A 7,081-nucleotide genomic window follows, 5' to 3' on the forward strand; every position below is an offset into this window, starting at 1 on the left:
TGGCAGTGCTCAAGGGGTTACTCCTGGCTCTACACTAAGAAATCACTCCTGGTAGGCTCAGGGAACCATATGTGATGTCGGGATTCGAACCACTGTCCTGCATGCATGGCAAATGCTTTACTTTCATGCTATCTCTCCGACCTCAAGTTGAAAGGTTTCTAAAAGGAATGATGAGCCTACAGAGAAATTGAAATTCTCAACCTTTTTTATTGGGAAAACTTAAGAATGATTCCTAAAATTCCTGAAATTCTCTAAAACTTCAGGACACATACTGTCTGGAAGGGCTGTGTAACTAAAGTTCTTAGCCAAAGTGAGAAGAGCTCCATGAAACAGTATAGTGTTTTTATTTTACAGGTTTTCACCAATTTCAATTGAACTTAGGATGGTTTAAAAATAATAGATTACAAAAATGTGAGATAACACCCAGCTATCAACCAGAAACAAAGGTATTCCCCCAATTTCCTTCTTCCTTAAACCTCTTCTTTGATAATGTAAAAGCCCACTGGATAGTTACTTTAGTCTCACTCTCAACCTTCCCCCTCCTGGTGGATGGGTATAATAAGAAAAGTCAGTTTTGGCTTAGCACTCAGAGATATCACCAGGCTCAGACTGGCTCCTTGGCTTTTCCTGGCTTATTACCATATTTATTTGAGTATAACACACACTCATGTATAACGCACACCGCTAATTTTTGATTAAAAATCAGTATAAAATTTTGTTTCACACCAAGCATTGTAATTGACAAAAAAAAAAGTTGTTGAACACTTGTGGCCATGATAAAAATTATTTATCGACAATGTAAACTGGTAAAATCACAATACCAAAATAAAATGACGGGTAACAATATTTATTTTAAATGTTTCAAAGTCAGATTCATCATCAGATACACTAAAGAGTTGTTCCCATTCTTCTCGAGTTAATTTTTCATCAGTGTCCCAGTTGGTAGGAACATCTGTTTCTCCAGTTTCTTCGCTTTCTTCTGAGTCTGAATTCCACAGCAGGTCATCTTCTGTGCCGTCCATTTGATTGCTGATGCCTGTCTTAAAAAAATTCTTGATGATCATTTCTTTTGGTATTTCCTTCCATGATGTTTGAACCCAGGATGTCACGAGAGATAGGCCAGTCCGGAAAAGGAGCAGTGCGAACTCACAATTCTCCTGTGCCCTCATTGAACCGGCCACCACTGCCACCCCACCCCAATCCTTGTTTATAATATGCATCCAAACTTTGATTTCTTTTTTTGGTAGAAAATTTTGCGCATTATACTCGAATAAATATTTCTTCGCCACTACCCTGCTTCTTCTGACCCATCCTCCTGAGGTTAGAAATATAGTGCCTGGAGTGATCTCACAACCTGTAGATTTTTATTTTATAACAAAAACTAAACAAAATTAAATGCAAGATTTTCTCGTGTTTCTATATAATTGCATTTAAATGTTTTCTTGCACCTTAAAGTTTGGGAAAAAATCAAAGGCTTCTCTCTATGTCTAAATGTACATAGAAATGTACATTACATAATAATAGCATTTACATAATAAATGTTTTATTTTTGCATTGGACTATTAGGATGTCTGATAAAAAAAAATCTTGTGAGTTGAAAATTTATGGTAAATAAAAAACGGCTCAAAGAGTATGGTTTAGGGACCGGAGAGATAGCATGGAGGTAAGGCGTTTACCTTTCATGCAGAAGGTCATCGGTTCAAATCCCTGCGTCCCATATGGTCCCCCGTGCCTGCAGGAGCAATTTCTGAGCACGGAGCAAGGAAAAACCCCTGAGCACTGCTGGGTGTGACCCAAAAACCACACACACACAAAAAAACAAAGAGTATGGTTTAGTTTAAAGCACAGGTTCTAGAGCTATAAAATCATATACTAAATATTTTTAAGTCTATAATAATTTTTATTTTGACCAAAGTGGATTACATATCTTTCATAGTAATATTTTAGGTACATATTAACATTGAATCACAGGAATTCCCATCACCAAAGTTGTCCTCCTTCCACCCCCTTTCCCAGCTTGCATCCCATATCACCCACCCTTAACCCTCGGGCTGCTAGATGGTTCAAGTTATGTGGTTCTGTTTGAATAAAAGAAAAGCAATAAAATGGGGTAAAAATCAAATAAGCTGAAAATGGGTGGAGTCCTTCTAAAGGCTCTCAACATCAGTTTGAGAGAAGAAAAAAACATTGGTTAGATGCCACAAAGTAGGTGGCAGTGCCTTAACCGAATGTGTGTTGCAGGCCGAAGCCTCTTCCATCCTTGTCAAGGGGAGTGCTAACCTTCTCTCCTTTCATACAACACTAAAATCGTATACTAAACTTTTATATTAACAATGATTTGTTCCTGTTATCTAAGCAGGAAAATTGGTTTTTCAAGAATTTATGACCAAAGTTATTCACATTAATAATTTCCAAGTCAGATTAACTTAGTTGAAAGGTAAAGGATGGGACTGAGAGATAGCATGAAGGTAAGGCATTTGCCTTGCATGCAGAAGGGCAGTGGTTTGAATTCCGGCATCCCATATGGTCCCCTGAGCCTGCCAGGAGTAATATCTGAGCGTAGAGCCAGGAGTAACCCCTGAGCGCTTCCGGGTGTGACCCAAAAACAAAAACAAAAAAGAAAGGCAAAGGATTGGGGCCAAAGCAATAGAACAGTGGTAGGGTGTTTGCCTTGCACACAGTTGACCCACAATGGATCTGGGTTCGATCCCTGACATCCCATATAATCCCCTGAGCCTTCGAGGAGTGATTTCTGAGTGCATAGCCAGAAGTAACCCCTGAGCATCACCAATGTGGCCCAAAAATCAAAAACCAAAAAAAGGCAAAGGACTGAAGCAAAATTTAACACATTTAGGAATATTTGATCTCTGAAATAATGGAATATTTCAGACATTCTGATAGCCTGAAGCCATATCACTGAACCTTGGTAAAAGTTTAAAAGACTCTCCTACTGGAATTCCCATCCTGCCTTAGAAAATCAAACTGGAGGGGAAAAAAAGGCACCATGTTAAAAAATAAAAATAAAAAAGTCTCATATACTGCAACTAGAAAGAAGTGCTTTAACTTTAGTGGTTTCCAAGAATGGAGAATTTGGTAAAAATGTGGGAAATTTCTGTGATCAGGTTATTTTTCAGAGTTTGCTTGCCCTTATATATGAAAATGCATGCTATGATTTAGTAACTATTTTGTGTCAGTTTTGTCACAAACCCAGCTTTGTATCAAACTCAGCCTTGACCTTACGAGAACTAAACTTTCTCTACAAGTGTGAGATGCTTGCTGTTTCATGGTAATTTATGTGAATGCTTTAAACCTTTAATATCTGTGGGCTTTTTTTCTATAAATAAGTGTCCTAAGGATAAAACTCTTAAAAATATGTTTTGGTTAATTTACAATGTGAAGAAAACTTTTGCCAAGTGTAGTATGTTATAGGAACATTCTTGTCTTATGTAATTTATAGAATTGTTTTTATGACTTGTATTCAGAAAACATCTACAAAATATTTCTTTAACAAGTACAACAGAGAGGCCAGAGCGATAGCGCAATAGTAAGGCATTTGCCTTGCATGTGGCTGACCTGGGTTTGATTCCCGGAGTCCCATATGGTTCCCCAAAGCCAGGAGCAATTTTAGAACACATAACCAGGAGAAACTCCGAGCATCACCAAGTATGGCCCAAAAACCAAACCAAACCAAAACAAAACAAAACAGGTACAGCAGAGTACAATTTTGTCATGCTAGATGAGAAAATGATTAGCAACTTGTTTCCAAATTTCTTGGGAGCTTGAGTTGTACTAAGTTAATAAAGATGAGGAAGTCAAAAATCATATAAGATGTAAATATACAGAATATAAATGTGTATTTAAGAAAGAGAGATCATGTATGGAGATATTATTATTGGGGGGAAAACTATGTTCAAACTGGATTATTATAAAATTTTTAAATTATATTTTCAGAGTTGTTCTAATACTTTTTGGTGAGGTCCAGGAAAAAGGATCTTAGATGATTCAGACTCATGGTATAGTGCTCTTAGAAAATTTAACACTTAAAAACTTATAGAAGTTTAGGTTTTTCCATATGGAGTGAAGAGGAAAGAATAATACTGTTTAAACTGTGTATTGTACTTTTACAGAGCTTAACAATGCTTCTTTTGAGTAGAACCCACAGCAAATAGGTAAATTGCATCTTATTTTATGTAAAGTGTATAATAGTTGTTTTTCTCTCTTCTTGGCACCTACAGTATGCTTTTGATACACTATGGCATTACATTGGTTTACATAAATCCAGAAAATCTTTCTTCTATGTAGTAGGCCCTACCACTTATACAGCCAGGAAATTCTAAAACCAGCTCTTGAACTTCACAGTCCTCTTAAAAGAGGATGAGGTTAAATTACAGGAATGGGTCCAGTAATAATAAGTACTGTTGCAAAGTACTCTGTCAATCTCAGGGAGACCCTGGAAGTGGAAACAGTTCAAGGAAGAACTGGAAATCTTCTCTATTATGGAAAATGAGGAATAAATAGATATATAATTAATAGCCATATCCTGGATCCAGCTCTCAGAGTCATGAAAAGTCCTGGAGACAAGGATGTCTCCCAAACCTGGAGAGGGATGGGAAAGAATTCTTCCTGCCTCTTACAGAAGATACAGACCTAAAGCCACCTTTAGCTCATCATGCTGACCTGATCTTCTCTTTTCACTGGCCAAGCCTGGGTAATCCTCACATGAATCTATGCTTATATTAATACAATCCCCTGCTCTGTTCTTAGCCAGTGTCTATGACCGCTCAGTGAATAACAGGGTACCCCAAATGAAGTGTTCTCCAATCTTGCCATGTTTATGCAAAAGAACAAGTCAGGATTATGCAAACGTCATTTCTCTTTTTGTAGAAAATCATTTTCTTTTTGTAGAAATCATATTCTAGTTCTACACAGGTGATTGGACAAAATGTTCTCCAATAGGTTTGATTTAAATGGTTGCCCCCTTAGGTCATCCAGGTGAAACCAGGTAAACCAGGGGTCTCAAACTCAATTTACCTGGGGGCCACAGGAGGCAAAGTCGGGGTGAGGCAGGGCCGCATAAGGGATTTCGCTTACTGAATATTCACAATAAAAAATCGCATTAGTAAAAAAAATCGCAAAAAATTAAACATTTGCATACCCCGAATGGAACTGCTCGGGGTATGCGAATGTTTGGGGTTTTTTTTTTTTTGAATTATGAGAACAAAAGATGCAAAGAAAGAGGACAAGGTAAAGTTACAGTGGAAGGACAATCACCCATAACATAATTCTCAGAAGAAGTCCCCTTGCTGATATCTTAACTTTGAACTTTCAGCCAAAGAACGTTAAGATAAAATAAAACAGAATCCATGTGCGATTATTTTGTCCCTCGAGTCCCCAGATTGTAGCACATTATAATATTTCTTAACAGCACACAAGGCAATCTAAAGCCATCAAACTTACATAACTCCTTTAACATTAGAGGCATAGTATTTTTACATTTCCATGTACATGAATATTAGCTTAAGTTAACCTCAAATTTTAAGTGGGTGAGTTTTAAGGATTAGAGTCAAAGGAGCACAGTAAAAACGTTGTTAGAGTGGCAATTGTTGTTTGCATAGGCCCACCAAAATATGAGAGGTATGGAAAGAATAACCTTGGCCTAAATACAAAGAGATCCTACCCCTGAAATTTCCCGGCATAAGACCAGCTCTAGGCTTCAGGCAAGTTATCGTCCGATCCAAGACATTATCCGTAGTGCCAACACAATTTTCACACAGTCTCTGTTGTTGGTATCATGTTTCTGTATTAAAGATTCTGGAATCTGCATGTCCTACATTGAAGTCATGATGTGGAGTGTCTTCTTGTTTCACCTCACCATGAAAGGGCAATGCAGGAAGCCCTTTCCTGTAAGCAGGTTGTTGTTGTTAAGTCTTCTCAGAGTTAAGGGAAGTCTCTTTTGAGCAGGACGATGTCTGAGCAGTGGTAGGGTCTTCCGTGGTAGAGGATTGCTTCCAGGTGATGTTATAGACAAACCTCACAATTAAGGGGCAATACAGCAAGCACTGTCCAGTAAGCAGGTCATTGTTCTTGTTTTCTTCTCAGTGTTAAGGGGTGTTTCTTTTGAGTAGATAGATGTCAGAGCAGCTATTGGGTCTTCCCTGGTACAGGAATGCCACCAGGTGATGTTATATACAACCTTGGATGTTTTGTAAATGTCTTCTGTAGATCAAGGGGTGAATGGAGAATGCCCATTCTTCTGAGGCCTGTGCCTGGTTTTTATGTCAATGTTCAGGGTGTAAGGTCTCATTGCACTACAAGATTTGTGTGTTCCCATCTCTATTAGATAAGAACCTATTGGTATGTATAGTATTTTCCCATTTTAGTGTGCCTAAGAAAACAAGAAATAAAGCCACGTGGTGCTATCAGATATATGGGGGCGTAAGAATATTTCCAACAAGACCCATGACTTGGTTCAAACATAAGTATTAAACTGAGGGATTCTTTCACACCAAATTCCATATTGAGCAGTTCACAAAGAGAAGATAAAAAACATGGGGGGGGGATCGTCACTGTATAAGAAAATATTCAGCAAAAGTTTATAGACGTCAAAGAAAACACCCATAAAATGTTGAAAATATATAAGTGTCTTTTTTATGCCTTTTAAAATAGTTGGGTGGGTGTTAACTCCAGGGCACCACTTTGGTCTGTGACTTAGGACTCTACAGTACTTAAGTTAGAAAGGGTAAATGAGGAGTAATGATGATAGGAATTAAAGAAGTTAAAGAGAAATATGAACTTATGAAGGGGTATGCAAAAGGGCAGAGTACAAAATGGACATTCTGCATACATAAAAACATAATTCAATGATAGTGAGTACTATTAATGTTTCTTGTGTGAGTACTATTAATGTTTCTTGTGTGAGTACTATTAATGTTTCTTGTGTGAGTACTATTAATGTTTCTTGTGCGCGCGATTCTGAAAATATAGACTGGACAGAGATTACCAGTGACTTCAAGAAGCTGGGAGGCCAGAAGTTCAGAGTCCCACCCAGACCCTCCCTAAGGAGCTGAATGGATAATGGGGG

General features: G+C 37.8%; 1 non-coding gene across 1 annotated transcript; it reads right to left on the bottom strand.

Annotated features, from left to right (window-relative positions):
* Nucleotides 1-2,179: 2,179 nt before the first annotated feature.
* LOC126023284 (U6atac minor spliceosomal RNA) lies at nt 2,180-2,302 on the bottom strand. Its single transcript, XR_007500459.1, has one exon. It is a non-coding gene; the product is annotated as a U6atac minor spliceosomal RNA (small nuclear RNA).
* Nucleotides 2,303-7,081: the final 4,779 nt, after the last annotated feature.

The sequence above is a fragment of the Suncus etruscus genome, chromosome 11 (genome assembly GCF_024139225.1).
Source record: "Suncus etruscus isolate mSunEtr1 chromosome 11, mSunEtr1.pri.cur, whole genome shotgun sequence".
Taxonomy (NCBI): Eukaryota; Metazoa; Chordata; class Mammalia; order Eulipotyphla; family Soricidae; genus Suncus; species Suncus etruscus.